The following is a 23,328-nucleotide window of genomic DNA, read 5'->3' as shown; positions in this document are numbered from 1 at the left end:
AAAAGAGAGACCGCCAAGCTTGACTGCGTACAGCTCGAAAGCCGGGGCCGCCGGGAGCGAGCGCGGCCGTCAGCCGGCTGCGGTGGCGTCGCGGCGCCTCCGGGTGCCGCTGTTGGCCGAGGCGGAGCGGCGCTGGAGCCGCAGCCGGCAGCCGGCAGCCGGAGCCGCAGCCGCCGCAGCGTCCTGCCCCCGCAGGCTGCTCGCTCGCACGGCGCCGGCCAGAGCGGCAGCGGCACGGGCAGCAGAGGCGAGAGGGCGGCGCGGCGCGGGGAGCAGCGGCGTCCGAGCCGGGCGCCGAGATCGCTGCCCTCCGGCGGGCCCTGCGCTCGCTGCGGAAGAGTGGCTGGAAGGGAGGCAGGGCAGCGGCAGGAGGGAGGAGCGCGGCGAGCGCTGCCCACAATGGCGGGCAGGCAGAGGCAGAGGCAGAGCAGAGCCGGCGGCGAGCAGCCGGGCGAGTGCTGCTGCCCGCTTTGCTGCTGGGCTTGTGCTGCCGGGCGGCGGCCGGAGCGGGTCCGCTACGCCATCCCCGAGGAGCTGGGCAGAGGCTCGCTGGTGGGGCCGCTGGCGCGGGACCTGGGGCTGAGCCCGGCCGACCTGCCGGCACGCCAGCTGCGGCTCAGCGCCGAGAAGCAGTACTTCGGCGTGAGCGGGGAGACCGGGAACCTCTACGTGAGCGAGAGGCTGGACCGGGAGGAGATGTGCGGCGAGGCGGCGTCCTGCTCCGTCAGCTTCGAGGCGCTGGTGCAGAACCCGCTCAACGTTTTCCACGTCGAGGTGGCCATCCAGGACATCAACGACAACGCCCCAGCCTTCAGCAAGGCTGCTCTGGACATAGAGATCGGTGAATGGACACTTCCCGGGGCGCGTTTTCCGCTGGAGATGGCCCGAGACACGGACGTGGGCAGTAACGCGCTGCTGACTTACCAGCTCACCGGCAACCCGTCCTTCACCCTGGCCGTGAAGGAGAGCCCGGGTGGAAGCAAGCAGCCGGAATTAGTGCTGGAGAGAGCGCTGGACCGGGAGAAGCAGAGTTCCTTTCAGCTGGTGCTGACGGCGGTGGATGGCGGGGACCCCGTGAGATCCGGGACCATCCAGGTTCGGTCAATGTGACGGACCTCAAACGAACAACGGCGCCCGTTGATTCAGTAAAAGCGCCTACGCGGCACGAGTGCGGTGAGGAACCTTCCGGCGGGCGGTCGCTGGTTGGTGCTGCGGCCGTGCGGGCCACGGATGCAGACGCGGGGCTCCAACGGCGGGTCTCCTACTCCTTCGGCAATGTGCCTGACGGCGTCCGCCGCATTGTTCAGTGGTTGACAGCGACACGGCTGATGGTCACGACGGCGGGGCCCCTCGATTCGAGGAGAAGAGCAAATACAAGCTTTCGGCCTGGAGGCGAGGGACGGGGTGTGGGCTCACGGCTCCACTGCGAAGTGCAGATAGGACATCTACTGGACTGAGAACGACAACGCGCCCGAAATCACGCTGTTGTCGGTGTCGAGCCCCGGTGCACGAGGACGCGCCGGCCGGCACGGTGGTGGCCCTGGTGAAAGTGCGGGGACCGGGACTCCGGGGAGAACGGGCAGGTGTCGTGCGAGCTGTCGGGCGAGGCGCCGCTGTCGATCGTGGCGTCGTCGGGCGGCTCGTACAAGGTGGTGACGGCGAGCGCGCTGGACCGGGAGCAGGCGCCCGAGCACCGGGTGGCGGTGGTGGCCAGGGACCGGGGCAGCCCGGCGCTCTCCAGCCGCGCGGCGCTGGTGCTGGAGGTGTCGGACGTGAACGACAACGCGCCGGTGTTCGAGGAGGCCGCCTACAGCGCCTACGTGGCGGAGAACAACGCGGCGGGCGCGCCGGTGCTGCGCGTGCGCGCGCGGGACGCGGACGCGGGCGCCAACGGGCGCGTCAGCTACTGGCTGGCGGGCGGCAGCGCGGGCGCGGCGCCGTACGTGTCGGTGGAGGCGCGGAGCGGCGCGGTGTACGCGCAGCGCTCCTTCGACTACGAGCAGTGCCGCGAGTTCGCGGTGGCGGTGCGGGCGCAGGACGGCGGGGGCGCCGGCGCGGAGCTCGACGGCGACGGTGCGCGTCTTCGTGCTGGACCGCAACGACAACGCGCCGCGGGTGCTGTGGCCGGCGGCGGGCGCGGGGGCGGGCGCGGGGGCGGGGCGCGGGGCGGGGGGCGGCCCCGGCCGCGGCCCCGTTCGAGGTGGTGCCGCGGTCGGCCGAGGCCGGGTACCTGGTGGCCAAGGTGGTGGCGGTGGACGCGGACGCGGGGCGCAACGCGTGGCTGTCGTACGAGCTGGTGCAGGCGCCGGAGCCGGCGCTGTTCCGCGTGGGGCTGCACAGCGGCGAGGTGCGGACGGCGCGGGCCGTGTCGGAGAGGGACGCGGCGAAGCAGCGGCTGGTGGCCGTGGTGAAGGACCACGGGCAGCCGGCGCTGTCGGCCACGGCCACGCTGCACGTGGTGCTGGCCGAGAGCTTGCAGGAGGCGCTGCCGGAGCTGAGCGAGCGGGCGGCGGGCGCCGACTCGCCGGCGGAGCTGCAGTTCTACCTGGTGCTGGCGCTGGCGCTCCTCTCCGCCCTCTTCCTGCTGAGCGTGGCGCTGGCCGTGCTGGCGCGGGTGCGCCGGGCCGGGCCGCCCGCCGTCCTGCGCTGCCTGGGCGCGCAGCGCTTCTCCGTGGCCGGCGCCGCCTTCCCGGCCGACTTCTGCGAGGGCACCTTGCCCTACTCCTACAACCTGTGCGTGGCGCCGGGCCGCGCCGTCGCCGAGGGCGCTTGGCTGCCGCCGCCGCCGCCCAGCCTGGCCGCGGAGGAGCTTCTCGGCGCGGAGCCCTGCGGGAAGCGGAGCCCGACCAGCAGCGCCGGCGCGGGAGAGCCGCCCGCGGACGCCGAGGCCCCGCAGGTCTGTAAGCCCGCGCAGTCCTTGCCTCTGCGCCTTTCCTAAGCTCACGCCGAGGGGAGTGGGCTCTTGCTCGTCCTTTGGCCGCTTGGGCGCCTGCTGACGCTCTCCCTTTCCACGAACGAAGGAAAGGTCCAACGCTAAGGCTGTGCGATGTGCTAGTTGTTTTCTTTTTGTGATAGAGCCCCGAACAGAGGGGGCATGTGCATCGCTGCCTGCTGCTGAGTTACTCTCGAGTGGAGCAGCAAGTCCTAAGTGTAGCACGGTCCGTACCGTGTATGGCTGTAAAAACAAAACAAAACAAACAAAACAAAACAAAACAAAACAAACAAAACAAACAAAACAAACAAAAACCTGAAAAAAAAAAAGTGGGGTGAATCGAGGCTGATTGCGAGCGGCTCCGATGTGCAGCCGAAAAGCAACGAAGTGGAGAGTAGAGGCCGTCCCTGAGGAGGACTCCATGTGAGGGGGGATCTTCATTGCTGCCTTGTGCTATGGCTGGGGGTTAGGAAACTAATGTGGCTGGTGGCGTTCCAGTGTGACACACTTTTGATCTGCGGAAAGGGTGAGGGAAAAGTCGTGCAAGCACGACTGCTGCTAATTGCTGTGGGCAAGTGGTGTGGAGATGGTGCTTTGAACTGACGGCCAAGACTGGTAATGTTCTGCACGGAATATTAAGAGAACTTTATATCTACATGTATCACCGTAACAAAAACATTTTGCCCCGCGGTAGAAATAACACAACCACGGGAGGCGTGTCATTTCTTTCTGGTCGTCACCGCCCCTTCCTAGCCGATTCCTTCACGTTATCGAATTAATTGTTTAGGTGTAAATGCCTATGAAGCATGCAGACCCTTAATTTATGTGGCCTAATGGGAAATCACCCATTCAAGTCCCGTTAACTTTCCCTTTTTCGGTATTAGCTGCCTCTGTAGGTCTTCCAACAGTTTAATGATGTAGCCAGTAGCTCAGTGACTTCACTGAAGCACTCCAATTGCTCTCATCCCGTTCTAAAACTACTGTCGGGACTTGACGACTAGCGGGAAAATAGGTGCAGAAGAAAAATTGGGAGCAACGCAGAGGTGTCGTATGGCTGCAATCACCCTCCACCCACAGAATGAGCCGGTATGAACGGGAGTATTTAAAGGAAAGTTCCTGAAGCGTGGGTTCATGAGCCTGATATGCTTATTTCTCCGGGGGGTAGTGGTGGGTGTGTCCGAATATCACGTTTTGTATTTCAGAGCCTATTTTCTCTTGCTTTCCTTGTAGCAGTCATTCAAGCACGACGGTACAAAATTCGTGTTAGAGATTGTGGTATGTTCTTAGATTCGCAGTTGATTGACCCCACCTTTCTTGGGCCTTTGAATGTCTAATCTCAGCCGATTGTCGTGGTGTAGTTAATTTCAAGCGTGTTCCTTATTGTTGTCCACAAACGGGGTTCGTTTACCCGGCCTGCAAGGAATACCACACAGAGTCGAGGTATTTTTAAATTAATTTCATGGATGCGCAAGAACGGGTGCCTGTCTCAAGACAGCACACCTTTGTCTCAGAAATCCCCACGTTTATCTAATTAAGTGATACATATTCACATATTATTATATTATTATATATTAAAATATTAGATTTTAATTAATATATTATAAATTAAATTATATATTATAAATAAATATATTATTATATTATTATATATTAAAGGACGATTGGTCCTTTCTTCTTCGCCTGTCATGTAAATTAGTGCGCAGACTCGGTCTTCTTCCTTCATGGTCTTCTTTTGAGTAGGGTGGTCTCATTGGAGTACGTGGTCAATGAGTCGGTGGTCTCGATCTCCCCCTGTAGAGGAATTGCATCTTACCTACTTTCTACTCTGGTCTTGGCAGTTACAGGTGGTTCTTCGAGATTTATTGACCAGACCACAATCCATTACCTTTTCTGACATAACCATGAACCCCACTTTCAAAAGAAAGACCTTCTGGAATATCAAACCTAGCGAGAATTTCTTTTGATAAGGCCTTAATGATTTCTCTAGCCTTCTTGGGACGACATGGAAAGGCCTCTGGCCAACCAAACAAGGTATCTACTATCATCAATAAGTATTTGAATGAATTACAACCTTTGTAGTGACATAACATCTGTTTGCCAGTATTCCCCAGGAGTTATTCCTTGTTTCACAACTTCTCCTGTAACCCTCCTGGTAATTTTTGGATGATAGCACAACAAATAGCACGTCTCTAAACTATTATGTCTGTCAGATTTTTGCATTTTTGGTCCTACAAGCTATCTTTTTTGGCAGTCAATGCCAATGCATTTGCTCTTGAATGTGTTTCTCGATGCAATCCTTTTAAGTAGACTTTCCATCATCTTTTTCAGCAAGTAGCAGTTGCTTTAAAGGTGTCACCCACCATCCCTGATCATTCTTAGAACAATCTAATTGTTCTGGCAATTGATCTTCTCTCTCAGTATATTGTGCAGGTGATGATTCTAAACGAGGTGCTGGAATTAAGGCTCCTTCAACTGTTGACTCTTTGAGAGCTGCTGCTTTTGCCACTTGATCCGCTTTTCGACTTCCCTTTATCAATTTCACTATTCCCACTCTGATGGGCTTCACTAATGTGTTATTGGAACTTCCTTGGGTTGAAGAACTGCCTGCAAAAGTTTCGCTATTTCTTCTCCATATTGAATTGGGGTTCCTTGCGAGCCTAAAAGTCCTCTTTCTTCCCAAGTGGGTCCATGTGCCTGCTTCAGCCCGCCTTAGGTTAAATGTCCTAATCTTCAGTCAGTGGTGGTGGCGTAGTTAATTCCAAGCGTGTTCCTTAGGAACGGAGGTCTTTAAAGCAAAGTCCCTGCCGCTTGGTTTCCTAACCTCTGGTTCTACTGGAGGGGTGCGGGGTGTGTGTCTGAATATCCCGGTTTGTATTTCAGAGCCTGTTTCCTCTTGCTCTCCTTGCACCAGTCATTCATCAGGCATGACTGCTACACATATTAGTGTTGGAGATTGTGGCTTCGGACTATATGGGATGAGGCTCGTAATCACCTGCATGTGAGACGAGGAGACATTCTTTACTTGGCACGTCTCGGCGTTAGCAAGTGATTTTTCCCGTGCGGTTGAAGCAGCGCGGCCGCGGGAGGCCCCTGCCTTCCTCCTGGTCGTGATCGCCTCGAGGGTCGAAGGAGAGAAGGGCTGGCGAAAAGCCAGCGCAGGAGATGACCGCGGGACGGGCCCCGCTGTCCCCGTGGCGACGGTGCCGTCCCCGCCCGCTGCCCGCGGGAAAGGCAGGGCGGGCAGCGCTCGGCAGCGCTCGGTGCCTGCAGTGCCGGGAGGAGGCTGCGGGCGCCGCTGTTGACCGAGGAGGAGCGAGAGGAAGGCCGGAGCGCTGCCGGCAGCCCCGCCCGCTGCGGCCCGGCTCGCTCGCTCGCTGGCTGGCTGGCTGGCTCGGCGGCCGGGCGGTCTGCGAGCGTCCCCGCGGTGCGGAGCCGTGCTGCAGCGAGGCGGAGGGGCCGGCGGCAGCGGCCGGGAGCGGCGAGCCGGGGCCGAGCCTTAGAGGGAAGCGGAGCCCGAGCCGGAGCGTCTGCGAGGAGCGTGCGGCGGCGGTGCGGGTCCGGCGGGGCCGCGGCGGAGATGTGCGCGGCGGGGAGGCGCTGGGGCCGGCGGGAGCGAGCCCTGCTGTGGTGCGTCCTGGTGGCGGCGTGGGAGGCGGCGTGGGGGCAGCTGCGCTACTCGGTTCCCGAGGAGATGCCGAAGGGCTCGTTCGTGGGCGACGTGGCCAAGGACCTGGGGCTGGAGCTGCCGGCGCTCCGCGACCGGCGGCGTCCGCGTTGTCTCCGAGGGGAGGACGCAGTATTTCGCTCTGCACGGCAAGACGGGACATTTGGTGACGGCGGAGAGGATAGACAGAGAACAGCTGTGCCGGCTGGTGGAGAAATGCGTGCTGCGCTGTGAGGTGATTGTGGAGGGGGAAATGCAGGTTTACGGCATCGAAGTGGAAATCACGGACATCAACGACAACGCGCCCAGCTTCCGAGAGCTCGAGCTGAGGAGAGAATGAGCGAGACGACAGCCCCTGGGGTCGCGGTTTCCCCTGGCCGAGGCCCACGACCCGGACTCGGGACGGAATTCGCTGCAGAGCTACGAGCTGAGCGGCGACGAGCACTTCTCGCTGGCCGTGCAGGCGGGCCCCGGCGGGGATCAGCGTCCCGAGCTGGTGCTGGCGAAGGCGCTGGACCGGGAGGAGGCGGCGTTTCACGAGCTGGTGCTGAGGGCGAGCGACGGCGGAGAGCCGGCGCGGACGGGCACGGCGCGGATCCGCGTGGCGGTTGCTGGACGCGAACGACAACGCGCCGTGTTCAGCCAGGCGGAGTACACGCTGCGTGTGCCGGAGGACGTGCCCGTCGGCTCCACCCTCGTCACCGTTCACGGCCACCGACGCCGACGAGGGGTCTTAACGGGCGAGTGAAATACTCGTTTGAGGAAAATCGAAGATCGGGCATGGAATTTGTTCCAGCTGGACGCTCGAGACGGGAGCGAATCACGCTGGTGTACGGAACCTGGACTTCGAGGAAGGCGACTCGCACGAAATTGGAGGTGCAGGGCAGGCGGGACGGCGGGGGCCTTCCGACACGGCCTAAAGTCGCGATCACGGTGACAGACGTGAACGACAACGCGCCCGAGATTTCGGTGCGGTCGTCGCTGAGCGCGATCTCGGAGGACGCTGCCGCCGGGGACGGTGGGTGGCCCTGCTGCACGTGCAGGACCGGGACTCGGGGGCGAACGGCGAGGTGCGGTGCAGCATCGCCGAGGGGCGTCCCGTTCCGGCTGGAGAAGTCCTTTGAGGGACTACTACCGCGTGGTGACGGCGAGGGAGCTGGACCGGGAGGAGGTGGCGGAGTACAACGTGACGGTGCGGGCGGCGGACGGCGGGTCGCCGGCGCTGTGGAGCAGCGCGGTGCTGGCGCTGCGGGTGCTGGACGTGAACGACAACGCGCCGGTGTTCGCGGAGGCGCGCTACAGCGCCCGGCTGCCCGAGAACAACGCGGCGGGCGCGCTGGTGCTGACGGTGCGGGCGGCGGACGCGGACTGGGGGCAGAACGCGCGCGTGCGGTACCGGCTGTCGGAGGGGCGGGTGCGGGGCGCGCCGCTCTCGTCCTACGTGTCGGTGCAGGCGGAGACGGGCGCGCTGTACGCGCTGCGCTCCTTCGACTACGAGGAGGTGCGCGAGGTGGGGCTGTGGGTGCGGGCGGAGGACGGCGGCGCGCCGGCGCTGAGCAGCAACGTGTCGGTGCGGCTCGTGATCGTGGACGAGAACGACAACGCGCCGCAGGTGCTGTACCCGCCGCCGGCGCCGGCGCCGGGCGCGGGCTGGGCGGGGCGTGGAGCTGGCGCCGCGCTCGGCGGAGCCCGGGGCGCTGGTGGCCAAGGTGGTGGCGGTGGACGCGGACGCGGGGCAGAACGCGTGGCTGTCGTACGAGCTGGCCAAGGCGACGGAGCCGGGGCTGTTCCGCGTGGGGCTGCACAGCGGCGAGGTGCGGACGGCGCGCTTCCCGCTGGCCCGCGACGCGGCGCGGCAGAGCCTGGTGGTGGTGGTGAAGGACCACGGGCGGCCGGCGCTGTCGGCCACGGCCACGCTGACGGTGGTGCTGGCCGAGAGCGTGGCCGAGCTGCTGTCGGAGCTGGGCAGCGCGGCGGCGGCGGCGCCGGGCGAGCCGGCCGGCAGCCTGACGCGGTGGCTGGTGGTGGCCGTGGCGGCCGTGTCCTGCCTCTTCCTCGCCTTCCTGCTGCTGCTGCTGGCGCTGCGCCTGCGGCGCTGGCGCCGCTCGCAGCTGCTGGCGGCGGGCAGCGGCGCCTTGCGCGGCGTCCCGGCCTCGCACTTCGTGGGCATCGACGGCGTCCGCGCCTTCCTGCACTCCTACTCGCACGAGGTGTCGCTCACCGCCGACTCGCGCAAGAGCCAGCTCCGCTTGTCGGGCGGCAGCTGCTGCGACACCCTCCCGGCCCGGCCGCCGCCCGACGAGCCCGCGCCGCTGCTCGGGGAGGACCCTGCCGGCGCCCGCCGCGCGGACCCCGCCGCTCCCCCGGTGAGTTCCTCCCACCAGCCCTTCCCCGCGGCGCGGCGCGGCGCGGCGCTTCCCTCCGCTGCTTCTCCGCCCTTTCCCCCCGACTTCTGTCTCCTGCCTCGGGGGGTGGAGGTAGCGGGAAGGCAAAGCTTCGCTCAGCGACGCGCGGGGCGCTGGCGCCTCTTGCTCCCGGGAGGTGAACGGGGGATCGCGGCTCAGCGTGACAGTTGCTGCGGGAGGCAGGAGAAGCGGGAGGCTGCTGTTGCCTGCTGGAGTTTCCTCTCAGGGGGGCTTGCTGCTTTTATCACGTCGCTGATGTGTTACATGCTGTTCACTGACCCAGCCTCTGCCGGAGGACAGCTCCTCTTTTACTCTTAAAGCCCCGAGGTTTCTTTCCAGAAGACTAGTGAGCAGGCAACGTATCTTCCTTCTCAGTACGGAGATGTAGCGAAATCTCGGCGAGGTCCGTGGCGTGGTAGTGATCCATGTCGAGGACAAAGGGTCTGGGTTCTGGCCCTCTGATAACAAGTGCTTGCAAACTATGAGGGTCAACGAACACCAGGCAAGTTGTGACGGCTTGGAGACGAGAGTCTTGGGAGGTGTTTGTGAGGGGCTGTGGAACCAGACACAAGAGATCTGGTTTGCTCCTTTCCCTGTTCGGTGCCCATCTGTAGTATCATGCAATGTGAGTTTTGGCTTCCCAGGGTAAGTTTGGCCCAAGTCAGACACGTTGTTCCAGCTGCATAGGGAGGCCCTGGGAGGTTCCTCCTGTGTGCTTGCACGTTGTGGTGATGTTTCTAACTAACAGCTTAATTGTATACTTATGGCAAGTGCCCTAAAGGGAGCTTTGGGAGGAGCCAGCCCTGGTTTTGTAACCTACAAAACACCTGAGTTATGCCATAATCTAGAAGAGTATGTTGTCATCCCTTCGCTTCTGCGTGTGTTTAATGTCCCGACTTGCTCATTGTAATGATGTGGAGGTGGGCTTTTGCCTGTGATAATGCGTGGAAGACCACATGCGTTACATTTGGCTGACTGTCCCCTATGTGCCTTTCATGTTTACAGCTGTAAAGAGAGAGAGACTTTCATAGAAGTGTTTCCTTAAAATACTACTGGAAGAAATGCTCTTGCTTGTCACATGGACATGCTGAGAAGTCAAATATTCTCCCTGTAAGGAGAAGTTGTCTGTGCAGCTTTTCTTTGGGTGGAGTCTATCTGCAAATGATGAAGGTCAAGGACAACCATGCAACCTGTGAAGGGTTTGAGGAGAGTCTCGTGAGGGTGCTATGTGCGTGAGGAGATACTGGTAGAGATATGGCATGTGTTTTGTTGATTCCCAGGTTTTATTGTTGGTGTTCTGAAAATGAGTCTGAAGGTGTCTCATTTTGGATATTGCCTTGGTCAGAGTCCAGCTGTCCAAGTTGTGGGTTCATCAGTGTGCTTTCCTGTTGCATGATGTTTCCTGGGAATGGTGGTTATGAAGCATAGATGTAAACTTTGCAATCGTGTGGTAGCGTAACGTATCTTCCAAGTTGCCTGTGTGTTGAAGAAGGATGATGTTGCCTTTGAGCTGAGGACTTTGATGACTGGGTCTTTAACTGAGCTCGTGTCACTCATGGCCTTTAGAACTTTTAATGTTTAATCAAATTATATGGGATGAGCAGAAAGATCTCTTTGCATTTGTCCATGTTGCAGTGCTTGGATTCTGAGACGCTTGTGCCCAACGTTTCTTTCAATGCTGTCTGTCTGCAGAGGTGGCTTTCCTGTTGCATGCTCTTTTGTCAGGTTGAAGTTCTGCGTGTACAGAGACAGGGCAGCTGGAAGACTTTGCTGTGGTATAGAGTGAAATGGCTAAAGGGTAGGTTTAAAGTTTGTCCTAGTTGTTAGATGAGGCCCACAGTTGTGGGTTCCAAGACTTTCCTCTTTTTTTTTGTCCAAAGAAAGTATTCGTGGGAATACGGCTATGGTCTATGATGTGAGCTGCTGTGTGAGCCTCCTGTGTACTTGTTAGCAGGTGGTTACCTTTTCTGTGTACCTACTACAGCTGACACAATCTGAAATGTGAAGCTACAATTCTTCCACTCCTGTAGGGTTCCCATTAATGCCTTCTTTCTTTGTCCAGGCCTGAAGCTGGGCCTCACTTTGGCTAGTAATCCTTAAAACACTGAAGGTTAAAAGACTGACAGCTCCAGCTGTCCAAGTTGTGGGCTCATTAGTGTGCTTTCCTATTGCATGACGTTTCCTGGGAATGGCAGTTACTGTTGCACAGACGTACACTTTATGTTCAGATTTGAGAGTCATGTACCTTCCCAGTTGTCTGGTGTGCTGAAGTAGGATGATGGTGTCTTTGAGCTGATACTTTGACAACTGGGTCTTTATCAGAGGTGCATGTCTCTTTTCCCCTTGAGAATATTTTACATTTCTTCAAAGTAGTGTTGTTGTCCTAAAAGCAGATTTGTTACCCGCTATGCAATAGACCAATCTGACACACTAAGGAGATCTATTGCTTTTTGTTCAGGCCTGGGTGCTCAGTGGACTTTCCACAAATCAAGCACGCCAGATTCATCAGGTGTGTCTCTCTTGTACAGTAACAATTGCGTATAATTTATTAAACTACTCCTACCTAGCACATAATCAGGCTATCTAATGCAGATGCAGAGGATTATATAACCACAACACGTCAAAGGCCTTCTCCGCATTCGCAGGGGTGTCGGGTGGTCTTTGGTGGTTGTCTGGGGAGGTATTCCCTCCTCTACTTTGACCACTAAGTCGCTCTGTGCCTGGTCAATGGTTTGTTTCCTGACAGGAGGGACGTCTCATCAATCAGGAAAGAACAGAAAGGGTCAGAATGACCTTGGCTACTTCTGTAGGTATTACTAAAATTGTTTGAAGTTGAAAATGATTAGCTAACTTGATTTAGAACAGGATTTTCTAATCTAAACCACAAATTTTCTAAATCTGACATCAGTGCGATGAGCAGAGAAATCTCTTTGCATGTGCCCATGTTATCATCCTTGTTCTCAGTAAGGAGAATTTGCACGTGCAACTTTTCTTTCAATGGTGTCTGTCTGCAGAGGTAGGTTTCCTGTTGCGTAATATTTGAGCACACTGAAAAATTCTGTCTGTTCCCAATCCAGAGCAGGTGAAAAAGTTTGCTGTGGTATAATTTGAAATGTGTAAAAGATGGAAAGGTGGTGTAAAAGTTCAGTTTGTCCTAGTTGTTAGATGACCCCACAGTTGTGGTTCCGTGCATTTCCCCTTTTTTATTGTGCAAAGGAATTACTTTGAGGAACTGTGGCTATGCTCTTTGGTGTGAGCTCCTGTGTGAGCCTCCTTGTGGACTTTTCCCCAACTAGATAGCCTTCTTGTGTACCCACTGCAGTTGACATAAGCTGAAATGTTAAGCTATGATTCCTTCACTTGTGTAGGTTTCCCATTCTTGCCTTGCTTGTTGTCCAGGTATGAAGCTAGGCCTCCTTGTGACTGGTAACCCTCAAAACATGAAGAAGACTCTCCTTATATTGTTAGGGCTGAGGAAGCAGTTTCCATCCATACCTTGAAGGTGTTCAGCTGCCAAGACAAAGACTTTGGCACCCTTCCGTTTCCCTACAATGTCACTGAATGAAATGCTCTTTTGCCTGTGGTCGCCATGTGGCCAAAACAGTGGATATTGTCCGTGGTGCCACTAAAGGCTGTGAATGCAGAGCAAGGAGGGTGGGAGGCTGGGGTTTCCCAGCCAGGAAAACAGATGGGTCAATGTGGCTTTGGCTGAGCAATGGTTTGATTTCATGCCTGGTGCCGAGGGCTGTGCCATCATCCAAAGAAATTACGTTGAGGAACTGTGGCTATGTTTTTGCATGTTGAGCTCCTGTGTGAGCCTCCTGTGGACTTGTTAGCAGCTAGTTACCTTGTCTGTGTACCACTACAGTTGACGTAATCTGAAATGTTAAGCTATGATTCCTTCACTTTTGTGGGTTTCCCATTCCTGCTTTGTTACTTTGTCGAGGTGTGAAGTTGGACTGCAGAGAGAAAATATGACAAAAGGCTCATGGGTCGAGATAAGGACAGGGAGAGATCACTCAGCGATTACTGTCACAGGCAAACCCGTCTTGACTTGGGGAAATTAATTTTATGTATTGCCAGTTAAAGTCAGAGTAGGATAATGAGAAACAAGAACAAACTTAAAACACCTTCCCCCCACTCCTCCCTTCTTCCCAGGCTCTACTTCACTGCCAATTTCTCGACCTCCTCCCCCTGAGAGGTGCAGGGGGACAGGGGAATGGGGAATGGGGGTTGTGGTCAGTTCATCATGGTTTGCCTCTGCCACTCCTTCCTCCTCACGTTCTTCCCCTGCTCCAGCGTGGGGTCCCACCCATGGGAGACAGTCCTTTATAAACTTCTCCAACCAAGTCCTTCCCACAAGCTGCAGATCTTCATAAACTGCTCCAGCATGGGTCCTTTCCATGGGGTGCAGTCCTTCAAGAATGGACTGCTCCAGCGTAGGTCACCTGCAAGGGTCACAGGTCCCTTCTGGCGCTGCCAGAAGACCTGCTCCAGTGTGCGATCCTCTCCATGGGGCCCCATGTTCTTCCAAGAGCCTGCTCCAGCATGGGCTCTCCACAGGCTCACAGCCTCCTTCGGGGCACATCCACCCTGCTCCAGCGTGGGGTCCTCCAGGGGCTGCAGGGTGGATATCTGCTCCACCATGGACCTCCATGTGCTGCAGGGGGACAACCTGCATCACCATGGTCTTCACCATGGGCTGCAGGGGAATCTCTGCTCTGGCACCTGGAGCACCTCCTTCTTCACTGACCTTGGTGTCTGCATCATTGTTTCTCTCACATATTCTCACTCCTCTCTCCCAGCTGCTGTTGCGCAGCAGGTTTTACCTCCTCTTAAATATGTTATGACAGAGGTGCTTACCACTGCTGCTGATTGGCTCAAGTTTGGCCAGCAGGTGGGTCCATCTTGGAGCCAGCATGGAACTGGCTCTGTCATACATGAGGGAAGCTTCTGGCATCTTCTCACAGAAGCCACCCCTGTAGCCCCCGCCTGCTACCAAAACCTGGCCATGCAAACCCAATACACAACACAAAGACTTTGATATACTTCTGTTTCCCTAAAATGTTGCTGAATGAAATGCGCTTTTACCTGTGGCCAACATACGGCCAAAAGTTAGGATATTATCCATGGTTCAACTACAGGCTGTGAATGCAGAGCAAGGAAGGGTGAGAGGCTGCCTTTGAACCCTGGAAAATAGGTGGGTCAGTGTGGCTTTGTCTGGGCAATGGTTTGATTTCATGCCTGGTGCCAAGGCCTGTGCCATCCATGCTGTGATCCTGGTTTCCCTGTCCTGAAAGGTCATGGTAGTCCTCCAACAATAATGAAGTGTTTGCGCATGTCGTGGTTTAACCCCAGCCAGCAACTAAGCACCACGCAGCCACTCGCTCACTTCCCCCCCACCCAGTGGGATGGGGGAGGGAATCGGGAAAAAGAAAACTCATGGCTTGAGATAAGAACAGTTAATAGAACAGAAAGGAACAAACTAATAATGATAACAGTAACAATAATAAAATGGCAATACTAATAAAAGGATTGGAATATACAAACCAAGTGATGCACAGTGCAATTGCTCACCACTCACCATCCCATGCCCAGTTAGTTCCCAAGCAGCGATCCCCTCCCCAGCCCCACTCCCCCCAGGTTATATACTAGGCATGACGTCACATGGTAGGGAATACCCCTTTGGCCAGTTTGGGTCAGCTGTCCTGGCTCTGTGTCTCCTCCCAACTTCTTGTACCCTGCCAGCCTTCTTGCTGGCTGGGCATGAGAAGCTGAAAAATCCTTGACTTGGTCTAAACACTAAGTAGCAACCACTGAAAACATCAGTGTGTTATCAACATTCTTCTCATACTGAATCCAAATCATAACACTGTTATCAGCTACTAGAACGAAAATTAGCTCTATCCCAGCCGAAGTCAGGACAGGACAATAACTGTGCCTGTAGAATGATGATGGTCCTCCTACTAGCAGAGGACTTTTTTTGGTGGGGACAGCTGTGGGAAGTGGAGCCTGAGCACCAGCGGCAGCGCAGAAGAGCCGCCCATTGACACCGAGGGGCCACATGTCGATAAGCCCACGCTCTCTCACTGTTTTCGATGAGCCTTTCTGAACCTCTGTCCTCTTTCCCCTGCATTTCCCTGTGTGGCGTGGATGGGAAGTGCTGATCTGTGTCTCTAGGAAGGAATGAAAGAAGGAACAGTGTAACCACCGTCCATTCAGAGCAGCAAGTTGACTCTGTTTGTGCTGACTGAAATGGTAGAAATTAAAATGGGTGTACCTGAAACCTTTTGATTTCTAGTGAAATCGCCTGACTCTGCATAACAGACTCTGCAACATGGTCAGCTTTGTGTTGCAGAGCTTGTTTTCCTTTCTCAATGCTTTTTCCCATTGGGATGCACTTGGACCCGATTGATAGCATTGGACACATAGCTGCTTGGTTATTGCTGGTTTGATAATGGAAGTCCGAAAGGAAATAAGCGTGCAGTTCCATGAATAGAGAAATGAGAGTTTGTTCTGCGTAAAGAAAGAAAGGAGTCTCACTGTCTGCCCTCCCATCCTTTGGAGGAAGGCTGCTGCATAAACGGTAGCATTAAGTGGGATGGATTCATTTTCTCCAGGCATGATTTCTCTGTGTTCTTGCTGCAGCTATTTCTCACTGTTTATTCCATCCTTGGAGGTAGCCCCTTCCTTGCCTATCGAGGTGAGGGTGAAGGGAGATGTTGATGTACAGCTGAGGGTAGAAAAGCATTTCCCTGGAGGGCTGTAATTGCTATGTCATAAATACAGGATTTCATCCATCATACCTTGAAGTTTCCATCCATACCTTGAGGTTTAGAGCTGCCAAGACAAAGACTTGGATAGACTTCTGTTACTCTACAGTGTTGCCTACTGAATGCTCTTTTGCCTGTGGCTGATCCATGGCCAAACCTTGGAAGTTTTCCATGGTGCAAATAAAGGCTGTGACTGCAGAGCCAGCAGGCTGGCTCCCAAGCAGGAAAATTGGTGGGTCTATGTGGCTTTGGCTGAGCAATGGTTTGATTTCATGCCTGGTGCCAAGGCGCTGTGCCATTCACTGCGGTGATCCTGGTTCGCCTGTCCTGAAAGGCAATGACAGTCCTCCAGCAATAAAGCGTTTGTAGCAATAACTCTCCCTGCAGAACCATGATGCACGGGTAGATCCTGTGTGAAACCTCCTTCATCCATCTGCATCTCCGTGTAACATCTGCGATGTAGACTTTCTTGATAGTTGTAATTACACTGTCTTTCATGCCTTTGTTTCCTGGAAGGTCATGGTTCATTTTGCCCCATTTCTGGATAGTTCTTTATCTTTGGAGACTCGGAGTGTTGTTCTGCAGCAAATCCTTACTTCCCCTGGCAAGCCCTCAGCCACTGGAAGACAGAATTTTATGTATGAGAAAAAGAAAGCAGAAGCTAAAAGAGAATCTGCTATACTTTCTCAGAAGACTTAGCTTGAGAAAGTGGCCTGTGATTAGGTGTTTCCACTTACGGCTTCAGACTTGTGGGAGATGAGCAGGCCACAGAGTAGAAAAAATGATGAGAAGCTGATGAGTTTTTCATAAAAGGAACCCCCCCTACTCTGTAGTCCAGAGTAAGACTTTAGGGCTGAACGTGCAGCTTGAGAACGCAATGGCTCCCAGGTGCTCTGGGGGATGAATTTCCATGCCCACAGTGAACACTGAGACATCTTCCTGGTGAAGTTTATCTGACAGTACTTTTAATGCTTCCCTGCATTGCCTGACTGGTTTTTTTTGCCTTTTCTTCCCCCCTCCCTGCCCCCTGGTGTTCTATGTATGTAGGTTTAGTTATAAGTAGTGGCATATCTTCATTTAGCAATGCCTTGTGTGTTTAGTGCCTCTTGCTCATGTTACAGCTGGTGTGGAAGGCAGGAGATGTAAGGGAGGTACATTTGTGTTTCTGGTTTTGTTACGGGTGAATAGATGTAAACATGACCTTTGAAGAAGTTGCATCTCTGTGGAAGAGTGTGTGTGATAAAGAGGAGAAGAGATTCCTTCTAAGCGAAGAGTTTGATGACCCAGTCCTCTGTTGGAGGAACCGCTTGTCTTTTAGTTTGGCCATGTTAACTCTCGTGTGCTTTTGAATACTTACTGTTTCTTCTGAGAATGGTGGTGAGCAGACAAATGTATGTCCTTCTTGGTATGATCGTGATCCATTAACCTCTCATGACATGTGTGTGCCAGTTATGAGGGTCAGAAGCTAACCTGCAAGTTGCGTGGGGTTGGAGAGAATTGAGAACAATGATATATCATTGTTCATATATACATGGTGTTGTGGTTTCAGCCCAGTCGCTAACAAAGGACCACACAGCCACTTGCTCACTCCTCCCCACTCCCTCCGGTGGGATGGGGAGGAGAATCAGAAAGGAGAAAAGAAAAAAAAAAGGAACCTCGTGGGCTGACACAAGGACAATTGGACTGGGACAACACAAAATGAGAAGTTACAACAACAACAACAGTACTAATAAAAGAATATACAAAACGAGTGATGCACAGTGCAACTGCTCACCACCCGGACCCCGACGCTCCCCCACTGAAAGCCAAGAGCCCCCCACCCAGCCTGCTCCCCATTTATATACTGAGCATGATGTCACATGGTATGGAATAGCTCCTAGCTAGTTCAGGTCAGCTGTCCTGGCTGTGACCCCTCCCAGGATCCTGTGAAAATTAACTCTATCCCAGCTGAACTCAGGACATATGGCTAGAACATCTTGTAATTCCTGTGTGAAACCTCCTCTATCCATGTATTTCTCCCTGTAACGTTTTGATGGAGACTTTCATCAAAGTGGTAATTACATTTTCCCATCCTTTGATCTGCCTTCAGGCTTTGTTTCCTGGAAGGTCATCGTTTAGCACTTGTGGATTGTTCTTTTGCAGTTGGAACTGTGAGTGTTGTTTTGCAGCAAACGCTGACTTCCCTGGAGAACCACGTGAAGACAAGACTTTTTTGTGTGAGGAAAATGAAACAGAAGTTAAAACTGAGTCTCTCATATGCTCTTACACCTAGATAAAGACTTTGATAAAGCATTTACACAGTAGAAAAAAGTCACAAGGACAGACGGATTTCCAAATGCGACCCCCCCTACTATGTAGTCCAAAGTAAGACTTTAGGGCTTTGCTTGTGGGTTCAGACCTCAGTCACTTCCAGGTGCTCTGGGAGATGAATTTTCAAGGCAGACTTGTGGCCAAGCCTCTGTACATTCCAGTAGTCAAATACTTATCTCGGTGGAGCAAGTCAGAGTGTTTGGTTTTGTTTATTAAGAATCAGAAATGGCTGAGAGAGTTGAGCCTCTGCTTTGCAAGAAGGAACTCATGGAAAACACTTGCACAACCCCTTACCCATCGCTTACTCCAAGTGGATAACGAGCACTAATGAAGACCAATGAGCATTACTGCATAGCAGCAGTCACCTCTGATCCCCCTCTGGCAAGCTGGCTACTCAGGAAGGTGGTACAGACTGGTGTAGAGTACTGCTGGCCAATCCCACCTGCCTGTGCCTTGTTCTTATGTCTCTGAGGACTACAAGGCTACGTATCCCCTCTGTGTGATTTCCTAGCCTGCACAGGCCTGGATATGTCACAGTAGCAAATAACCTGCCCCATCTTGCTTAGTGAGAGGTACTTGTTTTGGCTTCTTTGGTTAATTAAGTGCTGCTGAGTTTTGTTGTTCTGATTAAAGGAACATGTTGCGCCTAGTAAAGTCATGCCATGCAGTACAGGCAAGAGAGACCTAGCAGCCCTTCTAAATCACTGCAACTTGCCTAGCTTACACCTTGAGGCCTCAGCGACTTGTGGCAGAGCAACTGCAAATCACAGCACTGAAGTACCTGCCCCAATGAGGTCAGGTGGAGGTTTTGGGTTTGTATATTAATCACCAGAAATCGTTGACAAGCTTTCAGCTGATCAGGCAGTCCCTGCATGGGCTGGCCAGATGGTGAGACTTTTGCCTAGAAGCTCCCAAAATCACATAGAGAGAAAAATGCAAAATCGAGCCTTATGGCAGGCCTTGGAGTTTGGCGTTTCCAGCAAGAGCACTGAAGGTTTTTCTGGGTGGAAGAGGAGTCAGCGTCAGAATGTGCACAGGGCAAAAGCCTACACAGTTCTGTGCTTTGTTCTTCTCTGCCAGGCACGTACAGTGGACATTGGTCTGAGTTCAGGTCCACGACCTTTAGGCTTCACATCTCTCCATCAGTGTTTAACTGTTGTTCTAAATCAGAATCAAACCTGAGCATTTCAGAGTAAAATGAAATTCACCCTTTTTGCGTGGCTTCCGAGGCACACGTGGGCAGGGAGAAGAAACATCAGGAAGGGCTGAAAACATGCATGACGAAGCTTCTTTATTGCTCTGTCACAGATATTTCCTTCTTAGTTTTCATACCAACGCACGCCAGAAGACGTAAAGGTAAATGGCAGGGTGTATCACTACTTTAAAATGTCTACTGCGGCCTCAAACTCCTTCTTGAGTAGGAGACGACGGTTGTATTATAATGGCTAGGGTTCCTGCTAAGCATTCCGTCAGTGCCTCTGAGTGTCCTTTTGTATTAAAAGAGAGACCGCCAAGCTTGACGCGTACAGCTCGAAAGCCCGGGCCGCCGGGAGCGAGCGCGGCCGTCAGCCGGCTGCGGTGGCGTCGCGGCGCCTCCGGGTGCCGCTGTTGGCCGAGGCGGAGCGGCGCTGGAGCCGCAGCCGGAGCCGCAGCCGGAGCCGCAGCCGCCGCAGCGTCCTGCCCCCGCAGGCTGCTCGCTCGCACGGCGCCGGCCAGAGCGGCAGCGGCACGGGCAGCAGAGGCGAGAGGCGGCGCGGCGCGGGGAGCAGCGGCGTCCGAGCCGGCGCCGAGATCGCTGCCCTCCGGCGGGCCCTGCGCTCGCTGCGAAGAGTGGCTGGAAGGGAGGCAGGGCAGCGGCAGGAGGGAGGAGCGCGGCGAGCGCTGCCCACAATGGCGGGCAGGCAGAGGCAGAGCCGGCGGCGAGCAGCCGGGCGAGTGCTGCTGCCCGCTTTGCTGCTGGGCTTGTGCTGCCGGGCGGCGCCGGAGCGGGTCCGCTACGCCATCCCCGAGGAGCTGGGCAGAGGCTCGCTGGTGGGGCCGCTGGCGCGGGACCTGGGGCTGAGCCCGGCCGACCTGCCGGCACGCCAGCTGCGGCTCAGCGCCGAGAAGCAGTACTTCGGCGTGAGCGGGGAGACCGGGAACCTCTACGTGAGCGAGAGGCTGGACCGGGAGGAGATGTGCGGCGAGGCGGCGTCCTGCTCCGTCAGCTTCGAGGCGCTGGTGCAGAACCCCGCTCAACGTTTTCCACGTCGAGGTGGCCATCCAGGACATCAACGACCAACGCCCCGCGCTTCCTGCAAGACAGTTTTCCAGCTGGAGATCAACGAGTTTACTTCTCCCGGCGCCCGGTTCGCCTTGGGCACGGCCGAGGACGCAGACGTGGGCAGCAACTCGCTGCAGGGCTACGAGCTGGAGGCCAACGGGTACTTCGCGGTGGAGGTGAAGGAGAGCCAGGACGGGCAGCAAGTTCGCGGAGCTGGTGCTGCGGCGCGCGCTGGACCGGGGAGAGCGAGCAGAGCCTGCGGCTGGTGCTGACGGGCGCTGGACGGCGGCGAGCCGCCCCGGAGCGGCACCGCCCAGCTCTGCATCAACGTCATCGACGCCAACGACAACCCACCCGTGTTCGCGCAGGACCGCTACCGCGCCAGCCTGAGGGAAGACGCGCCGCCGGGCTGGAGGGTGCTGAACGTCTCTGCCTCCGACGCCGACAGCCGGCACCAACGCCCGCATCACCTACGGCTTTGGGAAAATGCCGGCCAAGGTGCTCCGGAAGTTCGTGGTGGAACGCGGAGAGCGGGACGATCACGCTGCAGGAGGCGCTGGACTTCGAGGACACGCGAGGCTACACGCTGCTGGTGGAGGCGAGGGACGGGGGGCGGTCTGGTGGCGCACTGCGAAGTGGAGGTGGAGGTGCTGGACGTGAACGACAAACGCGCCCGAGGTGACACTGACGTCGTGTCGAGCCCGGTGCCCGAGGACGCGCCGGCCTGCACGGTGGTGGCCCTGGTGAAAGTGCGGGACCGGGACTCCGGGGAGAACGGGCAGGTGTCGTGCGAGCTGTCGGGCGAGGCGCCGCTGTCGATCGTGGCGTCGTCGGGCGGCTCGTACAAGGTGGTGACGGCGAGCGCGCTGGACCGGGAGCAGGCGCCCGAGCACCGGGTGGCGGTGGTGGCCAGGGACCGGGGCAGCCCGCGCTCTCCAGCCGCGCGGCGCTGGTGCTGGAGGTGTCGGACGTGAACGACAACGCGCCGGTGTTCGAGGAGGCCGCCTACAGCGCCTACGTGGCGGAGAACAACGCGGCGGGCGCGCCGGTGCTGCGCGTGCGCGCGCGGGACGCGGACGCGGGCGCCACGGGCGCGTCAGCTACTGGCTGGCGGGCGGCAGCGCGGGCGCGGCGCCGTACGTGTCGGTGGAGGCGCGGAGCGGCGCGGTGTACGCGCAGCGCTCCTTCGACTACGAGCAGTGCCGCGAGTTCGCGGTGGCGGTGCGGGCGCAGGACGGCGGGGCGCCGGCGCGGAGCTCGACGGCGACGGTGCGCGTCTTCGTGCTGGACCGCAACGACAACGCGCCGCGGGTGCTGTGGCCGGCGGCGGGCGCGGGCGCGGGGGCGGGCGCGGGGGCGGGGGCGGCCCCGGCCGCGGCCCCGTTCGAGGTGGTGGCCGCGGTCGGCCGAGGCCGGGTACCTGGTGGCCAAGGTGGTGGCGGTGGACGCGGACGCGGGGCGCAACGCGTGGCTGTCGTACGAGCTGGTGCAGGCGCCGGAGCCGGCGCTGTTCCGCGTGGGGCTTGCACAGCGGCGAGGTGCGGACGGGCGGCGGGCCGTGTCGGAGAGGGACGCGGCGAAAGCAGCGGCTGGTGGCCGTGGTGAAGGACCACGGGCAGCCGGCGCTGTCGGCCACGGCCACGCTGCACGTGGTGCTGGCCGAGAGCTTGCCAGGAGGCGCTGCCGGAGCTGAGCGAGCGGGCGGCGGGCGCCGACTCGCCGGCGGAGCTGCAGTTCTACCTGGTGCTGGCGCTGGCGCTCCTCTCGCCCTCTTCCTGCTGAGCGTGGCGCTGGCCGTGCTGGCGCGGGTGCGGCCGGGCCGGGCCGCCCGCCGTCCTGCGCTGCCCTGGGCGCGCAGCGCTTCTCCGTGGCCGGCGCCGCCTTCCCGGCCGACTTCTGCGAGGGCACCTTGCCCTACTCCTACAACCTGTGCGTGGCGCCGGGCCGCGCCGTCGCCGAGGGCGCTTGGCTGCCGCCGCCCGCCCAGCCTGGCCGCGGAGGAGCTTCTCGGCGCGGAGCCCTGCGGGAAGCGGAGCCCGACCAGCAGCGCCGGCGCGGGAGAGCCGCCCGCGGACGCCGAGGCCCCGCAGGTCTGTAAGCCCGCGCAGTCCTTGCCTCTGCGCCTTTCCTAAGCTCACGCCGAGGGGAGTGGGCTCTTGCTCGTCCTTTGGCCGCTTGGGCGCCTGCTGACGCTCTCCCTTTCCGTCAACAGATGAAGTAATCCTCTGCCGTGTCTGTCGTGGCACCAGGCAGCGGGAACCGGCGCTTCCTGCCTCACCACCTGTCACACGTGTAGGCTCAGTGGAGAGTTCTTGCCATTCAGCTTGTGCTGGATGAAAGGGTACAAGTGTGGTGAACTCTCAGGTGGAATGAGTTCTGATGATGCTGAACGTCGGTGGTTTGCATCTGTTTACTTTCCACTCAGAGCAGGCAGGTAGCGGCGGCAGTTCTTGGTTCATCACTCGTTCAGTTCCAGCTGAGAAGGTTTTTCTTGTGGAACGTGTGTTCTCTAAAATGGTATGAGTTACTAATGTTGAACGCGGATCCCTACCGTGTACAATGAGGTGCCCTAAGTCTATATGATGGAGTCGGGAAAGTGGGATTGGTGCTTGATGTTTGAGATTTTTACCTTCCTGATGGCTTTTTCCCGAAGCAATGGACTTGGGACCTGTTTAACAGCTAAATAATACCACCCCCTTCTTTAATGCTGTTTCTAGAATGGAGCAGCAAGTCCTAAGTGTAAGCACGGTCTGTACCGTGTAAGGCTGTAAAAACAAAACAAAACAAACCCCAAAAAACAAAGTGGGGAGAAATGGAGGCTGATTGCGAGCAGCCTCCGATGTGCAGCCGAAAAGCAACGAAGTGGAGAGTAGAGGGCCGTCCCTGAGGAAGACTCCTTGTGAGGGGGGATCTTCATTGCTGCCTTGTGCTATGGCTGGGGGTTAGGGAAACTAAGGTGGCTGGTGGCGTTCCAGTGTGAC

The 23,328-nt window shown here is 57.0% G+C and overlaps 2 pseudogenes; both read left to right on the top strand.

The window, feature by feature from the left end:
* Positions 1–385: 385 nt before the first annotated feature.
* On the top strand, positions 386–22,479 carry LOC115338537 (annotated as a pseudogene).
* LOC115338535 lies at positions 484–3,138 on the top strand (annotated as a pseudogene).
* Positions 22,480–23,328: the final 849 nt, after the last annotated feature.

The sequence above is a fragment of the Aquila chrysaetos genome, unplaced genomic scaffold (genome assembly GCF_900496995.4).
Source record: "Aquila chrysaetos chrysaetos unplaced genomic scaffold, bAquChr1.4, whole genome shotgun sequence".
Taxonomy (NCBI): domain Eukaryota; kingdom Metazoa; phylum Chordata; class Aves; order Accipitriformes; family Accipitridae; genus Aquila; species Aquila chrysaetos.
This window is presented reverse-complemented; position numbering and strand designations above follow the sequence as displayed.